This window comes from Pempheris klunzingeri, chromosome 17 (genome assembly GCF_042242105.1).
Source record: "Pempheris klunzingeri isolate RE-2024b chromosome 17, fPemKlu1.hap1, whole genome shotgun sequence".
NCBI classification, from domain to species: domain Eukaryota; kingdom Metazoa; phylum Chordata; class Actinopteri; order Acropomatiformes; family Pempheridae; genus Pempheris; species Pempheris klunzingeri.
In genome coordinates, this window is record NC_092028.1 from 6633256 (window position 1) to 6650405 (window position 17150).

The 17150-nt window shown below is 43.7% G+C and overlaps 1 pseudogene; it reads left to right on the forward strand.

The window, feature by feature from the left end:
• Window positions 1–16827, forward strand: part of LOC139217283 (TANK-binding kinase 1-binding protein 1-like) — a 30752-nt pseudogene extending 13925 nt beyond the window's left edge.
• Window positions 16828–17150: the final 323 nt, after the last annotated feature.

Sequence of the window (17150 nt, forward strand, 5' to 3'; positions counted from 1 at the left end):
GCTTTCCTGACCAAATGTGAAATGGATCTTATCAACTGGCTGGTCTTGAGCCATCATAGTGTAAAACATAGCATTTCCTGTCGCCACAAGGTGGCGCTGTGACTTAGAATGAATATTGACATGAAATCATCTTCAGGGCGGGACTCTCATCAAACATGTAAAGTTATTAACAACTTCCTGTTTGACTGCGAGACACTGAATTTTGACAGCTCGCCACGCCCAAACCGTTAAAGTTATGTCAAAGCTTTTAATAAGTTTTCATAGTTGATATTGCTTCTGCTGTTTCCAGCTGACCAAGTTTGAAGTCGATCGCTTCAACCCCCTCAGACTATTTGTTCATTTATAACCCCTATTTTTCACAAATTTTTGACACGCAATTCAAAATAGCCAACTTCCTGTTTGGTTTAGGTCAACGCTCCAAGAGACTTTTTTGTAGATCTCATCATCCTGCATATATGTACCAAATTCTGTACATGTAGGTGAAACGTAGCCCCGGGGCTAGTTCACCGAAATTTGTAGGGGGCGCTGTAGAGCCATTTTGCCACACCCATTTGTGAGACCCATAAAATACGAAATTGTTCACCTCAACTGATGCGTGTGCAAATTTTCCTGACTTTTTGTGCATGTTCAGGCCCCCAAATTTGCGTTTGTTTCGGACAGAGATAAACAATAATAATTCCTTGCATTTCAACTATGTTTTCGTCCCCCTGGTGCTCGGGTTCGACCCCTTGGTACTCGGGCCCCATGAGGTCCCCACACCTCTTGATGTTTGTGCCCCTGATATGTTTCCTTCCTTGCATGTCTTTCATTCACGAATTTCAATAGGGTCCTTGCACCGCGGGTGCTCGGGCCCTAATTATTCTTTCTATGGGAAAAGGACCCACAAACCTTGGGGTGAGCTTTGGAGAATGGACGTGGAGGGGAAGGTCCTTTGTAGATAGCCAAACCCTTTGGCCGATGCGATCCGCCGTCGTCTTCATCCGCTCCTGGTTTCGCAGTAGAACCCGACGAGCCGCTGCCCAGACTCGCCGACAGCGTCTCACCACTGCCTGCACCGACGGAACTGTGACCTCCCCCTCGTTGGCCTGAAACAATGGGGGCTGGAAGGGCGAGAGTCTTGTAGCTGAGGTGGGGAGAGTGTTATGTGGATATTCCACCCATGTCAGGTGGTCGCTCCAGGTAGTCTGGTTCTGAGAGACTAGACAGCGTAAACATGTCTCAAGTCTCAAGCGTTCCGTCTGGCCATTTGATTGTGGATGGTAACCAGACGACAGGCTGACTGTGGCCCCCAGTAAATGGCAAAACTCTTTCCAGAATCCTGCCATGAATTGGGGACCCCGGTCCGAAACAATGTCTGTAGGTAGTCCATGAATTCTAAAAACGTGGTGCATCATGATCTCTGCTGTCTGTTTAGCAGACGGCAGCTTGGGTAAGGCAATAAAATGAGTCATTTTCAAAAAACAGTCCACCACCGTCAAAACTGTTGTGTTACCTTTAGAGGGTGGTAAACCAGTGACGAAGTCCACAGAGATGTGCGACCAGGGGCGTTCCAGGGGCAGCGGATGCAACAGTCCCATCTGCGCTTGTTCATCTCACAGATCACACAGGCAGACACATACTCTGAAATGTCACTGACAAGGTTGGCCACCAGAAACACTGCGTCACCACGAAGGCAACACAACGAGACATAACATTTACTAACTTTTTGCGACATTCCGAGCTAAATAACCTACCTCCAGGATATCTCTAAAGAACTGGCCTCTACCAGTGGCATTTATTTCCTGAGAGAGAGCACCCGAGAACCACTAAACCTACACAAGTGGATTTATGGCAATTGGAGTCACATACCTCTGTATATATTACACCAGTGGTGGGCCGTCAGGGCCAGCAAGGCCTTCTCTGCTGGCCTAAACTCAGAATCACTGATTTACGTTTTAATATTTTCCCATTAATCTTTTTAGATTATTCCTGATAGCCTATGCTCTTCATTTCATAGCGTGTCTCTGGGCTGGGGTGCTTCCAGCAGTGTATGTCTATATTAGAGCTTTTATCCAATCATATTTCAGCCATCATGTGTTGCCAGGGTCAAAGAAATCTGCCCTGAGGCCTTCAGAATCAAAAGTGCAGGCGCCCGTAGCTTAAAATACGTCGCAATGAAACTGTTGCTTTAACCAATCAGATTTCGAGTTGGTGACCCCAGGGCCATCTAGCAGGCGTACGATGACGTTAGTATTTTCACGTCCTCTGGCTGGTCAGAGAGCTTAGCCAAAGCTAGCGATTCTTATCTGTAGCGACCTGAACAAGCTAAAACTTTATCATAATCGTAAGTATTAATAGCAGTTTTTTTTTAACCCACAATGGCTGACGGTGGAGAAGATGTTAATTTGGTCACAGATCTACTTAGAAATCCATTTTCAAGGCGGACTTTCCAAGAAAAGCTGGACATTTGGAGGAAATGCCAGCCCACCCCGAAGCTAGCAAGCCTGTCCCAGCCAGGAAAAGCGTTTGTCCACCACTTTCAGGTCAGCAACTACGAGCGATACCTTTGGCTTACAGGCTCAGAGGAGCAAATTGTATTGCTGGGAATGCCTGATATTGGCAACTGAACGACTCTGTGTTTGGAGCCGAGTCGGTGGTTAGAGTGTTTGATGTATATGGAGCAGGTGCACATTAGCGCAGCTGTAGCTGCAGTGAAAGGAGACTTGTTGAATTCTTTTAATTGGGTTTCTTGCTTTAGTGGTGACATTCATTCTCCAGCACGAGATACCTGTCTGCGATGCAACGTCCTGTTATACTGCCTTTCTGTATAATATTGATGGTTTCTATAGCCGTGGCGTCATAATGATGGTATTAAGAGGTGGTTTGATTCAGGTAGGATGCCACTTAAGGCCCAGGTGTAAAATGAACGGCCCGCCACTGTATTACACAGACCCGGTTACACATGTAGCCTGGGAAAACCAATATGGATTGCAATCAGATTTGTGGTGTGGACAGGGAGATTAAGGAGATCACCTCATTTAGTTCAGTTCAAAGATTTGTTCAGTGACATTGGTGATTCAGTATAGTCAGTTCACTTTGAAATGCATTCATGTGGTAAAATAAAAGTGTCTGGATTTGTTGAAAGGTGTACTTGAAAATACTTGAAAGGTGTAAATGTGACCCATATCACTATGGTCACTGCTTTCGCAGATTTCAGAATTAACCATCAACAAGGGACAGGACAAAGCAAAGACTGAAGTAAACCGGAACTATCTACTAAAGCAAAGTCTAAGAGGTTTCTCCTCTCTCTGTTTGTCCAGCTCCAAAAGAGTAAGGAGAGAGAAGAAAGGTTGGCGGAAGTCATCCAGGCTTACGAAAAGATTCACTTGGAGAAAAGCAATGTTCAGAGAGACCTGGATAAGATGGTAAACACACACACACAACACACACACACACACACACACACAGAGCAACGTTTCCTCCTAAGGATGTTTTGTGCCACAGTGTTAAGCAGCAAATTTGGCTCCAGTTTAACGCATGTGTTTGTATGTGTCAGACGACTCTAGCAGAGCAGCATGTTGAGCGGATCTGCAGTCTGGAGTCGGCTCTCAGACAGAGAGAATCTTCCTTTCAAAATCTCACCGCTCAACTCCGCAGCAAAGACGCACATCAGTCTCAACTCCATGCCAGTCTGGATGTACCCAGAGGTGTGTTCAGTTTGGGTCAGTAGCAGACCCATATAGATCAATGTAATTGTCATTGTCATTGAAGAGCAGTAATGCAGTAACAAAAGTAGTAGTTGCAGCTTCTCATTTTGAGCTGGCGATCGTCGATTTCATGTTATAAAGAAATGCATCCAAATAAACCTTGAACTCAACATTACTACCAACCACAAACATGTAAGAAAACACTACTAATTTAGGAATTTAAGTTTATTCTTCCATTCATATCACTGAGACTAGAAAACTAGAACCAAGGAGTATCGATGACACAGATTAAAGCTGGTGTGCGTTGTGGTTCTGTCAGAGGGCCGCGGGCCAACACTGCAAAGCTCCCGTAGTCTGGACGCACTGTCAGACCTGAAGCTGCAGCGACTGGAGGCTGAACTGGAAGGGGCCCGCCTCCAAGCAGAAGGAGCCTGTCGGAGAGAGAAGGAACTGAAGGCCGAGCTTAAGAGGCTGCAACAAGAGGTAGCCCAGCTCAAGGAAGCACAGAGACTGGTAGGTCTCATGCTTAAAAGACTGGATATTGACACATCTATCAGAACCTTTAACTCTACTGCAGGCCTCTAGACTATGGCCATTTTTAGAGAATAAAATTCCTAAGTAAGGGCACCAGGACTATTTGCAAATTCACTCTTAATTTACTAGTTATGTATATGTTGTGCTTTAACAAGTGGTAATGTTCAATTTGGCTGTCAGAAATAATTAATAATTATCAAAGATAATTAATAATTATTAAAATGAATGGAACTTTGAATAAAGTCCACCTCGATTGGGGCACCACCTCGAAAAACGAGGAAAAGACAGCCGTTTTAATTGATTTAGTCTCATGAAAGTACTAAACTATCAATTTGGAATTATGTTTTATAATTAATTTAATAATTACTACCAAAATTACCACATTGATAGCTAGCTGAAGGATTTTGGAGTTCTTGACAGTGTAGAGGTTGGCAGTGTTGAGGAATGTGAGATGGGCCCACAAAGGTGGGGGAGAGCCCAAACGGTGATGGCCAGCCCCCCTGGGGTGTGGGGCAAAGGAGACAAAGGAAGCTAAGTGCTGTTAGCTTAGCTTTGTCCCTCAGTGGCCTGTTGGAAACTGTGTGTGTGTGTGAGATAAAGGTGCCTGGTTAAGAAAAGTTGGTTAGTTGTGTGTAGACTCTGTGTCTGTGTGAACAAACTAACATCAACTAAACTTAATGGCTACACAGTAACTACAACACATCACAATAATCAAACTCAGTGAACATTAAAGCAAGTCAATACATTAACAGGGGTAAACCATGTATGCAGTAATGCTATGCTAATTATGCCCAGTTAGAGTTTGTTACCAGTCCTTAAAGGGGAGAAGAAGTGTCCTTGAGGATGCTGCTTTCTCAGCCTGTTGCTGGAGGAAGGGTGTGGTTCTTTTGTGTCCTTGCTGTGGTTACAGGCTGGAGGAATCCAGTCGCTCCTTGATTCTGGCTAGTTAGCAGCTTGATACCAACTTGCTGGTGTGCTCCTGTTGTTGGTTCTGGTTATCAGCTGGCAGACTCTGGGTCGTACCTGCTGGCGCTGATCTGCTTACTTCAGGCAGGACCTTGTGTCGCTACCATGAAGGAGGTGGCTGCTCTGGTACAGGCCACACTGAGGCATGGGGTCATGGGGTCATGGGGTCCAGAGCCTTCAGCCGCTCTGCCCCCTGCCTCTGGAACTCCCTCCCACCGGACATCAGGAACATCAACACTTTGACCATCTTCAAATCTCACCTCAAAACCCACCTGTTTAAACAAGCCTACTCACTGTAACATCACTCTGCAGATCTCCCACCCCTCGTTTTTTACATTTTTTTTTACTTTTTAACTTGCTTTTTCACTGTTTGTTTTTAACTGTCTGTTCCACAGACAAAGAAACATGCGGTCTTCACCATGTGCTATTCACCGTATAGTGAAGCACAACATATATAATTGAACTGAATAAATGTACACTGAACAAAAATATAAACGCAACACTTTTGTTTTTGCTCCCATTTTTCATGAGCTGAACTCAAAGATCTAAAACATTTTCTATATACAAAAAAAACCATTTCTCTCAAATATTGTTCGCAAATCTGTCTAAATCTGTGTTAGTGAGCACTTCTCCTTTGCCGAGATAATCCATCCCACCTCACAGGTGTGGCATATCAAGATGCTGATTAGACAGCATGAATATTGCACAGGTGTGCCTTAGACTGGCCACAATAAAAGGCTACTCTAAAATGTTCAGTTATCACACAGCACAATGCCACAGATGTCGCAAGTTTTGAGGGAGCGTGCAATTGGCATGCTGACTGCAGGAATGTCCACCAGAGCTGTTGCCCGTGAGTTGAATGTTCATTTCTCTACCATAAGCCATCTCCAAAGGCGTTTCAGACAATTTGGCAGTACATCCAACCGGCCTCACAACCGCAGACCATGTGTAACCACACTAGCCCAGGACCTCCACATCCAGCATGTTCACCTCCAAGATTGTCTGAGACCAGCCACCCGGACAGCTGCTGCAACAATCGGTTTTCATAACCAAAGAATTTCTGCACAAACTGTTAGAAACCATCTCAGGGAAGCTCATCTGCATGCTCGTCATCCTCATCGGGGTCTCGACCTGACTGCAGTTCGTCGTTGTAACTGACTTGAGTGGACAAATGCTCACATTCGATGGCGTCTGGCACGTTGGAGAGGTGTTCTCTTCACAGATGAATCCCGGTTTTCACTGTTCAGGGCAGATGGCAGACAGCGTGTGTGGCGTCTTGTGGGTGGGCGGTTTGCTGATGTCAACGTTGTGGATCGAGTGGCCCATGGTGGCGATGGGGTTATGGTATGGGCAGGCGTATGTTATGGACAACAAACACAGGTGCATTTTATTGATGGCATTTTGAATGCACAGAGATTCCGTGACGAGATCCTGAGGCCCATTGTTGTGCCATTCATCCACGAACATCACCTCATGTTGCAGCATGATAATGCATGGCCCCACGTTGCAAGGATCTGTACACAATTCCTGGAAGCTGAAAACAGCCCAGTTCTTGCATGGCCAGCATACTCACCGGACATGTCACCCATTGAGCTTGTTTGGGATGCTCTGGATTGGCATATACGACAGCGTGTTCCAGTTCCTGCCAATATCCAGCAACTTCGCACAGTCATTTTATTGTGGCCAGTCTAAGGCGCACCTGTGCAATATCCATTCTGTCTAATCACCATCTTGATATGCCACACCTGTGAAGTGGGATGGATTATCTCGGCAAAGGAGAAGTGCTCACTAACACAGATTTAGACAGATTTGTGAACAATATTTGAGAGAAATGTTTTAGATCTTTGAGTTCAGCTCATGAAAAATGGGAGCAAAAACAAAAGTGTTATAAGTGTTATAATTTTGTTCAGTGTATTTCCACTGTATGAATTTGTTAGACATTTTGCTGTGGCAATAGCAAATTATAGAATTTTAAGCTTTGAAGTATGAAAAACTAATCCAGGTAAATGCTAGAAAGTAAACATTTTATTTTTTGTTATGTATTACGTCTTGGACCAAGAATCGGGAAGGACTCAAATGCACGACACCAAACACTCTCAGGCAGTTGAACAACTCTTGATTTCAATGGCAACATGGACGCTTGAACAAGACAAGACTATCTGGCACAGGACAAAGGGAGACGCAGACTATTTATACATGAGGAAATGGGAAACAGGTGGAAGCAATCAGGGCAGGGGAGACAATCACAATGGCGGGAAACACACAAGGGCAGGAAGTCAAACAGCCTGAAACGAGAGGAGAGTTAGATTTCACAATAAAACAGGAAGTGGGAGACAAGACTAGGCACGAGGGAACTAGACAAACTTAACAGATACGACGGGACATGACATTATGTTGTTGTGACATTAACATTGTTAGGTATTGCACTTGTGAGTATGAACTGAAAACTTAGGGGTAGTAATATTTTATAGTTAATTGTCAACAAACCTCATGTGCAGACCCAAACTAACAATAACTCTATCCACTAACAAGTATTGTGTGTATATCAAAGCCTGATACCTTGATCCTCTGTGCCATTGTTGTCCAAAAACTATGAAAAACAAGTTGCTTAGCTACACTATTTCGGTGGATGTTACTTCATCACCATGGACACACATTTTGCCTCAATCACACACACCATTCTGTTGCCCAAAACACTCACTGTAGTACCAAATGTGGATTAATCCACAGCTGAAAATAGTCCACCAAATACAATGACATTATTTTTAAATGTAACTATATAATTATGATATATGATTATCTCTGTTGAACAAATTAGCCCCTGTATGTTAACGATGGAAGTAAAGTTGTCACAGCTTGTAGGCAGGTGCACCCAAATGCAAAAGCATTGGAAGGAGCAAATGTCCTGGAAGTAGAAAGACAGAGTCACAGACCTCAGTTGGACAGCCTTGGGGCTGTACCCAAATGGATAAGCACTGGAAGGCAACAGGTACTGAAGATTTATTATCCAAGAAACATGAAAAGCAAAAAATAACGACCAACTCCAGGGTACATTTATGTTGGGCCCACCAGAAATGGTGAGGGCTATATGTTTCTTTGTCTTTTGAACAAGGGGCTCCCTCTCTGAACTCAGTTTCCCAGAGTCCTTTAGTTTCACATATACATGCTTCGTGCACCCCTGGACTCAGATTTACAGCCACCATTGGTCAGTGTGTGACAAACACCACAACCTCAGGTCAACAAAACCAGAGCTCCACCACTGCTCTCTCTCACACTTCTCCCCTGGACCCCTGAGAGTCCAGCTCTGTTCTGGTCTCTCTGACTTCTCGACCAGCTCAAGCCTTGCACCTCGTCTCACCTGGACCCCTGATGGTCCAGTTACAGGCCTGCAGCTTTCTCCTTCAGTTCCAGCCTCAGTGTGGCCTGTACCAAGCAGACCACATTTTTCATGGCAGCGACACGAAGCCCTGCCTGAACCAAGTTTCTCAGTACCAGCAGGTCTGACCTGAAGTCTGCCAGCTGATCTTCAGAGCAACAGCAGCACACCAGCAAGTTTGCATCGAACTGCTAACAGGCAAGGAACAAAGGAGTGACCGGATTCCTCTAGCCTGCAACCAGGACAGCAAGAACAAAGAACTACACCCTTCCAGCCCCATCAACAACTCATCAACAAGCTAAGAAGAAGCACACTGAAGGACCCTTCTTCTTCCCTTTTGAGGACTTGTAACAAACTCTAACTGAGCATTTATAGCATAGCATAACTGTATACATGGCTAAGCAATGGTTTAACCTTGTTAATGTATTGGTTTTGATTTGCTTCATTGTTCATTGAGTTTGATCATTGTGATGTTTTGTAGTTTACTGTGCAGTCATTAAGTGAAGTTAATGTTCACTTGCTCACATAGACACGGGTTCTTGTATGCAACTAACCATATTTTCCTAACCTGGCACCTTTAGCCTACACAATCAGACATACAGCTTTACAAATAGGACTTGACTGAGAGATGAAACTAAGTTAAATACCCCCCCAAACACACACACTCTCCCTATTGTTTGTTAGCCAGTCACACTTGGTTATATTGTTTGTATGTTTGACTTTGTTATGTTTTAATAAATGTTTTAATACACAATGTCTTCTTCAATGTTGTACAAGAGTGAATACTGCCAACCTCTACTCTGTCAAGTACTATTAGCTATCAATATGGTAATTTTGGTTTTAGTCATTAAGTTGATTATTAATCATAATACCAAATTAATAGTTTAGTTGTTTTATGAGACTGAATCAGTTAAATTTTCTATCTTTTTCCTTGTTTACAGAGGTGCTATACAGTGCTATACATAGATAAAATCAATGGATCAATCAATCAATAAATCAATCAATCAATCAATCAAGAAGCTCAGAAGTAAAGTGGGTCATTCACCAATCAGAAAATTGGTGGCTCGATCAGCTCGCTTCCTCAATCTGTATGTCGCAGTATCCTTATCTTGGAAAGACATTGTGTGTAATTCATTCATTTCCTCCTGATAGCAGATTGGCAACCTCCCATCAGTGTATGAATTGTTTGTGAATGGGTGAATGTGAATGTTAGTGGTTGATAAGACTGCAATGGTGCTCTGCAAGGCGCTGTACAAGTGCATCTACCATTTAAAAATGTTTTTGATAAGTTATGAAGTGCTTCAGCCCTCACCATAGCTCTGTGTCTCTTTGTCAGTCCCAAGAGTTGTCCGCCCACTGTGAGCACTGTGACGTAGAATGGATAAAGAAAGCCGGGGACGAACAGTGAGTCTTATTTCAAACAGGAGAACATTTTGAAACCAGTCTACAGTATGTGTCAGTTTGTATATTTGTCTTAATTTATTCAGTCCTTTTCTTTCTGTTACAGAGTGAACCTAGCTTTAGCCTACACTGAACTAACAGAAGAGCTGAGTCGTGTACACAATCTGGCTGTGAAACAGAGTGACCTTCTGCAACATGTTTCACAGGAGCCAGGTGGGTCACCTGACTGACTCTGTGGTATCATTAGATATCTTAAAGCACAAGGTAGTCTCATGGTTAGAGGATGTCCTTCAGACATGGTGAAAGTGTGTGTGTGTTTGTCTGCGTGATTTTTATTGCATAGATCCACTTCTTACATGATTTTGTGTCACCTCAACACCCAGTGAGTTATATTATTTATTTGCTAAGTTTCCTGATAAATACAGCATGCACGCTAATTTTTAAAAGTGCGCTCTGCTGGACCAGTGGACCACTTCAAATGGTCAGTTGTCTTTATAGATGGTAAATTTTTAATTGAAACAGTTCCACTATTTATTTATTTTTCACGTTTGAACCAATGTTTGGATTCTGAAGCCCTAGTTAATGTACACACATTGAAAATAGAGGTGTCACAGCCTCTGTAATCGTAACAGTCACAGCTACAACTATAGCCTGAATCCCCAATGTGCATAATCTAATCACAATTACTACCATAACATGTCACAATAAGAGCCATGGCAGCAGCTAGTCATAATAATTAGCCAAGCCATGACCTGTGATCACAACCAGAGACTGTAGCCAGTGTTGGAGCTTAGCTTAGCTGCTTGACTCATTAGATCTGATGACTCCCTTGTAGATTTTAGCTTATCTTTCTCTCTGTCTTCCTCCTCCAGTCTCTCGTCCTTCCCCTGCTTCTCAGCATCTCTCCCCTACATCCCCCCAGCGGCCCTCACTCTCCCCTGACAGGCTCCTCCCCACTCCCTCTCCTCCTCTGTCCCCAAGTGACGGCCCCACCTCTTACTCCCATCAGTCAACCAGCAGCCATCTACGGGCAAAGTTCCAGGGTCGCCGTAGTTACTCAGAGGTGAGGCTGGAAATTTTGGTGTAACCAAAGAGGGAAAATTAGACTTATGTACTTCTGCAGTGAAACTATGGATTTACTGCATAAATCCTTTCACCTTTTGACTTTTTCCTAGGTGTCTGACCCATCAGCTATCCAGAGGCCTTTAGCTCGCCTGATGAGGGATCCAGTATCAACCCTCCCCAAGCCCAGGACTCTCCTGGGGGAGAGACAGGCTTACGGGCAGACCCAGCCTCAGCTCCGTACCTCCTTGGTGGGCCTGGTCAGACCAGCCTCAGCTCATGGAGCTGGTGGAGAGAGAGGAGGAGGAGGAGGAGGAGGAAGAGGTGGGGGTGGGGGAAGAGGTGGGGGCAGCAGTCTGAGTAGCAGTCCTCATCACTGTGCCCTGGACCTGGGCTTTCCTCTGGGTGCTGAGGTGAGACTGAGAGCTTTCATTTGCTTTTATTAAGTTAGTGACTTTCCTCATTTCCTCATTCCTAATGTCTAACGTGCCCTACAAAATTTTGAAGTGCTTAGATCAGATATTATATTAGACAACAGTGGCAGGAAAAAATCCTCTTTAATGAGAAGAAACCTTGAAAAGAACCAGGCTCAGAGGTGTGTGTGTGTGGGGTGGGGGGTGGGGGGCTTTCTGTCAGGGTCCGGGTTGAGTGGAGGTTGGACAAAGAGTGAGAGAGAGGGAGGGACATGGGAGGGAGGGAGGGTTGGATGCACAACAAACAACGACCAAAATAATAACAGCAACTATAGTACTGACAAGGGGAATATGACTAATAATAATGTGGACGTGGCAGAAAGGGGAAGCTATTGACGACTTCCACCAGATTTCTGAGGAGAAAGGTAGCCAAAAAACCCTCAAGTGACTGCAAAAGACCTGCAGCAAGACTTGGTGGCAGCAGCACTGAGGTTTCAGTTTCTACAGTAAGGGGCATACTAAACGCTGAAGGCATCCATGGCCAAACTCCAAGCCGTACACCACTACTGACCCAAAAGCACAAGACAAGTCAGCTCCAATATGCTTGAATCCATATAAATAAGCCACAGACGTTTTGGGATTCTGTTCTGTAGAGCTGTAGAACGATGAAACAAAACATTGTAACCCTTAATTGCAATGTCTTTTATTTGTAATAGATTGGTTAAGCCATCTTTCAGACAAAGCAGGAATATCGGTATCAGATGATTTAGCCCAGATTTTCATTAGATCCAATTTAGGAAGTAGACATTTAGGTGAATAATACCAACCCAAAAACTGTCTTTAAACTCAGAAGGGGTACTCAGGTTAAAAACTGGTCGAGGGTTAGCTTGAACATTTCCAGACAGCAGTATATAATAATAATGATAATAAGACAGTCACTTTTCATTGAGTTATGCATTAGAAGTGATTGATTATTCCTAGCCTCTGGTCCACTTAGGGTATAAGAGAAGAATGAATAGTCATGAGAGTCATCAGTCAACAGTAGTTTGTCATCCAACTATAAGAGCTCCTAAAACATTTTAAATCCCAGTTTGTGCCTCTTTGAGGAAATAAAAGATGTGGCACAATATAGTCTTCAGACTTGTCATGCACCTCAAGTGGATAAAGTACAATCAATTAAAGCAAATAGGTGCTGGAATCCAAGTTAGTCTAGTAAAATCTGGTCCAAGTTTTCCATCCATCTGAATCAGATAATGACATTGCTTGACGAATCATGTAAACAGGAAATGAAACCCGGAGAACCCAATGCTTTAATGCATACATTTGTCCGATATTATGAGAAATATTGGGTTTTATAGGGTATTATTTGGCTGTGGCTCAGAGGTAGAGTGGGTCGTCCCTCAATCGGAAGGTTGGTGGTTCGAAGTGTCCTTGGGCAAGACACTGAATCCCAACACTGAAGCCCAGCTCCTGAAACATAGGTTCAGTGTGTGAATATGTGAATATGTGTGAAAGAATAGTCTCCTCCTCCTGTATGAATGATGTGTGAATGAGTGAATGAGGATGTGATGTAAAAGTACTTTTTTTAGTCAAAATGACTAGAAAGGCGTTACAACAAATATAGACCATTTACCATTATCAAAGTTATCAAACCAGGAAACAAAACTGCAGATCATTATTCCTTCAGATTGTGAGTTGGTACATCCAGGCAGGTAGCTTTCTTCTGAGCTTGTGTGGCCTACTACATTGCCATTTTAAAATGTATCTTCACAACAACAGCACATACTGTTCATCAGATGTAGATTGATGGCAATTTATGATTGTGCCATGTCAAGAAGTCTTGTCAGTGGAGATTATGTCGCTGTATGCTTGATATTAAGTTGAGTTTACTTTGTTGCCTCTTCTTACTATTTTCTCTAACCTTCTCTTTTTTCATCAATAGTCAGGTTACCATACCAAATAGATACTTTATTTACAGTATACTTAGCTAACAAAACTGTATTATTACATTATTATTACAATACTGCATTATTGTAATGTATTGATGTAATGTCCATCACTGCTATCCATTAATATATTACCTCATACATGTCATGCTTACAAAAAGGCATAGATATTTTTGAGGAGGGTTGTATTAGAAATAAACACTATTCTAATATTCTTGGAACTGCAAAACATTTCAGATCAATCATCATGCTCTCCTCTGCCCCTCCTTTCATACAGATACATCACTTCTGTCGCCTTGACAACCCACCTGAGCCCACCCCACTGGTGACACCACCGCAGTCCTCTGATGATGAAGAGGTGATGTTGATGATAATAATGTGTAGGTCTTCTTGTGACTGTAGAGATGGATTATTTATTTTGAAGGTTTGCATGTTGTGTAAATTTGCAGGATGCATGTACATACCTATCGCCGGCTGCTAGCCCGCCTCGGACACTTGGCGCAATTGGGATTGGCCCATTGTCACCTAGAGAAGAGCCCCTACACCCCTCTTTTCCGTCTCCAAGGAAACAGCCCTATCATCCCTCCTTCTCTGCCCCTGAGGGCCCTGTCACCCTCTCCTGCCATCTCCCTCCCTACATGAACACTGAGCATGCTCAGTCATGGCCCTCCATTAACGTGAGTAGAAAATGATGAGAATTGCATTAATAACACATTATTTTTAGAATTCCCTGCAGTCTTTGTGGGGAAACTAATCAAGTTCATTACAGCAGCCAAAAAAGATTAAACTTTGTATTGAATACAAAACCAAAAAGTCACACCCTGTGGGCTCACCACCTGCAGGGGCCGCTACAGGGGCCGCTACAGGGGCTGCTACAGGGGTTGGGTGCATGGCAAGCCGGCAGGGTCCTGTGCGTGTGGACTCCCGGCATCGTAGACTGGCTCTAGGGACATGGAACGTCACCTCTCTGGTGGGGAAGGAGCCGGAGCTGGTGCGGGAGACTGAGCGCTACCAGCTAGATGTAGTTGGGCTCGCCTCCACACACAGTGTTGGCTCTGGAACCAAACTCCTGGAGAGGGGCTGGACTCTCTCCTTTGCTGGAGTTGCAGAGAGAGAGGCGGGCGGGTGTGGGGATACTCAAGAGTCTCTGCCTGATCTGAACCAGAGTGGTGTTTTGTTATTGGACTTCTGTGCTAAGCATGGATTGGCCATAACGAACACCATGTTCGAGCATACGGTGGTTCAAAAGTGTACATAGCACTAGACCACCTGGGGCTTAAGATCTATGATCGACTTTGTGGTTGTGTCATCGGATCTGCAACCGTATGTCTTGGACATTCAGGTGAAGAGAGGTGCAGAGCTGTGAACTGATCACCACCTGGTGGTGAGTTGGATCAGATGGCGGGGGAGGCTGCCAGATAGACCCGGTAAACCCAAACGTGTAGTGAGGGTTTGCTGGTAATGTCTGTTGGAGGCACCTGTCAGGGAGGTCTTCAACTTCCAGCTCCAGAAGAGTTTCTGAGTATTGATGCCGTCTATGTTTTTTTTTTAACAATCTTCTATAATTTATAAACAAAAATGTATTTCAGCTTTTTTGTAGAATGTGTGCAAGTCATTTCCAGTTATAAGGCCAAGTTTCATTCGTCTGGCGCAATCCAGGGGAAACTGAGCCAGCGTGGAAGACATCAAATAATAAATATAGCCACTGACCTATTTCGCTCAACGGAAGGAAACAGCTCAGTTAACCAAAATTAACATTGTGAGCAGCAACAAGTGGGTTTCGGGTTTCAAAAAGGTGAGCAAATTCACTTCAGCCAGTTTAATTCTGTTTAAAGATGGAGTGTGACCAACCACACATTTGATTCATCATCACCTCAATGTGTTGCTATTTGACCCCCTTCAAAACTGGTGAAATTGTTTGTATTTGTATACTAGTTTTGAGATATGCGTTTGTGGCATTTTTAGTGCCCCCTGTTGCTACTGGAGGTCGGTTGATATGGCTCTAAATTTTTGTGAACATTGGACAATGCCTGAATGTAAGTACAATGAATATCACTTCCTGTGTCCAAAATCTAACAGTAGAGAAAATGAACTTAATGTACTTAATGTGGTCACATGAGGCTGATCATTGCCATTAGCTGGTCATATGACTATAACTCAATAAAGGCATGCAGATGTTTCTTCAGGCCTATCTATCCAGTATGTGAGATTTGGGGTAGAATCAGTGAATCACTGAGTACCAATTCACACAAGAAACTCGCAAATCTCACAAGAAATATGTACAGTGGTCATTCTACTCATGATCAGACAATAGAGATATCAACTATGCACATTACACGTGTAATGTTGTGCAAACTGGGCATCAGCAAAGAAATGGTATCTGTGAAGCATTTACACCCTTTTCAAAAGAGGTTCATATCCATTTGCAAGGCAGCACTGCCTTCTGCTGGTCGATTAAAAAAGTGCAGAATGTCCTAAAGCATTTTTGACACTAAAACTTCACACTGAATTCAAAATGTCCGTCTTCCTGTTGTGTTTAGGTCATGGCACCAGGAGACTTTTTTAGGTCTAGATATCATGGACATGCCTACCAAATTTTGTACATCTAGGTGAAACATGCCACAAGGGCTACTTTGTTGAAATGGGCGGGCACTGTTGAGCCTGCTTGCCCTTTAGTACCTAGTAGGGGGCACTATGGAGCCCCCTTGCCATGCCCAAGCCCATTTTTTGCTGTACTTTGCAGGGAGCAAAATAATGATAAAAGCAATAACTGCAAGCAGCGTTGAACAGGCCCCTCACACTCTGGGCACATTGTTGTGTGTTGCTACTGGTCAGTGTGGCAGTTAATTTTCATGAATGCTTGACATCTCCGTTCCTCAACGGAAGTAAGATGAATATCTCTTCCTGTGTCCACAATCTGGCAACAGACCACAGCATGTAAATGTCTGATCACCTTTGATCCTTGTCACTTGAGGCTAACTTCCTGTTGTCAGTAGGTACAGCTATGAGTATGACTCAATATGGGCATGTAGGCCTGGACTCTTATCCAGCATGTGAAATTTGGGACAGAATCAGTGGATCAATGATTCTGTGTAGAGTATCAGTACACACACACACACAGCCATAGTGGCTATTTACACGCAGGAGCAAATAGTATTGTTCATTACTGACATCTGGGTGCAAATAGTGTTGTTGATAAAAAGTGCTTTTAAGATAAGCTGCAGACCCCTTTAATTTAGCTTCTGTGAAAGTTAGATTGTAGGAGTTTCCTGTAATTTCAGGTTGAATAATTTGAAACCTTTGTCTGTCTGTAGTTATGGATGGAGTCAGAAGAGAGTGCTGTTCGTAGCTGTCCACTGTGTCAGCTGACCTTCCCAACGGGCTACCCTGATGATGCCCTCATCAAACACATCGACTCCCACCTGGAGAACAGCAAGATCTGACTTTTTTTTAAATCAAGCGTTTTATTCCTGAGATGGACACCAGGCCCATCTCGGCTGTTTTCTATTTAAGTTTTATGGTTTGATGAGATTGCATGCTTCTTTCTAGGAACTTGCTCAGTCTTCCACAGTCTTCTGGTACAGAGGTTGACATGCCTTGCTCAAAGGGCACTTCTCTCTGCCCTTCCATCCAGAGTGTGGAATCTAACCAGCGACCTTCCAGTTGTGTTCTACCCTCCAGGCTCAAGTGTCAGCATCACTTCATTTCTAGGTTGTAAATCTCTTCATTTGTACATAAACCTAAGTGCTGAAGAAATAGCAGATAT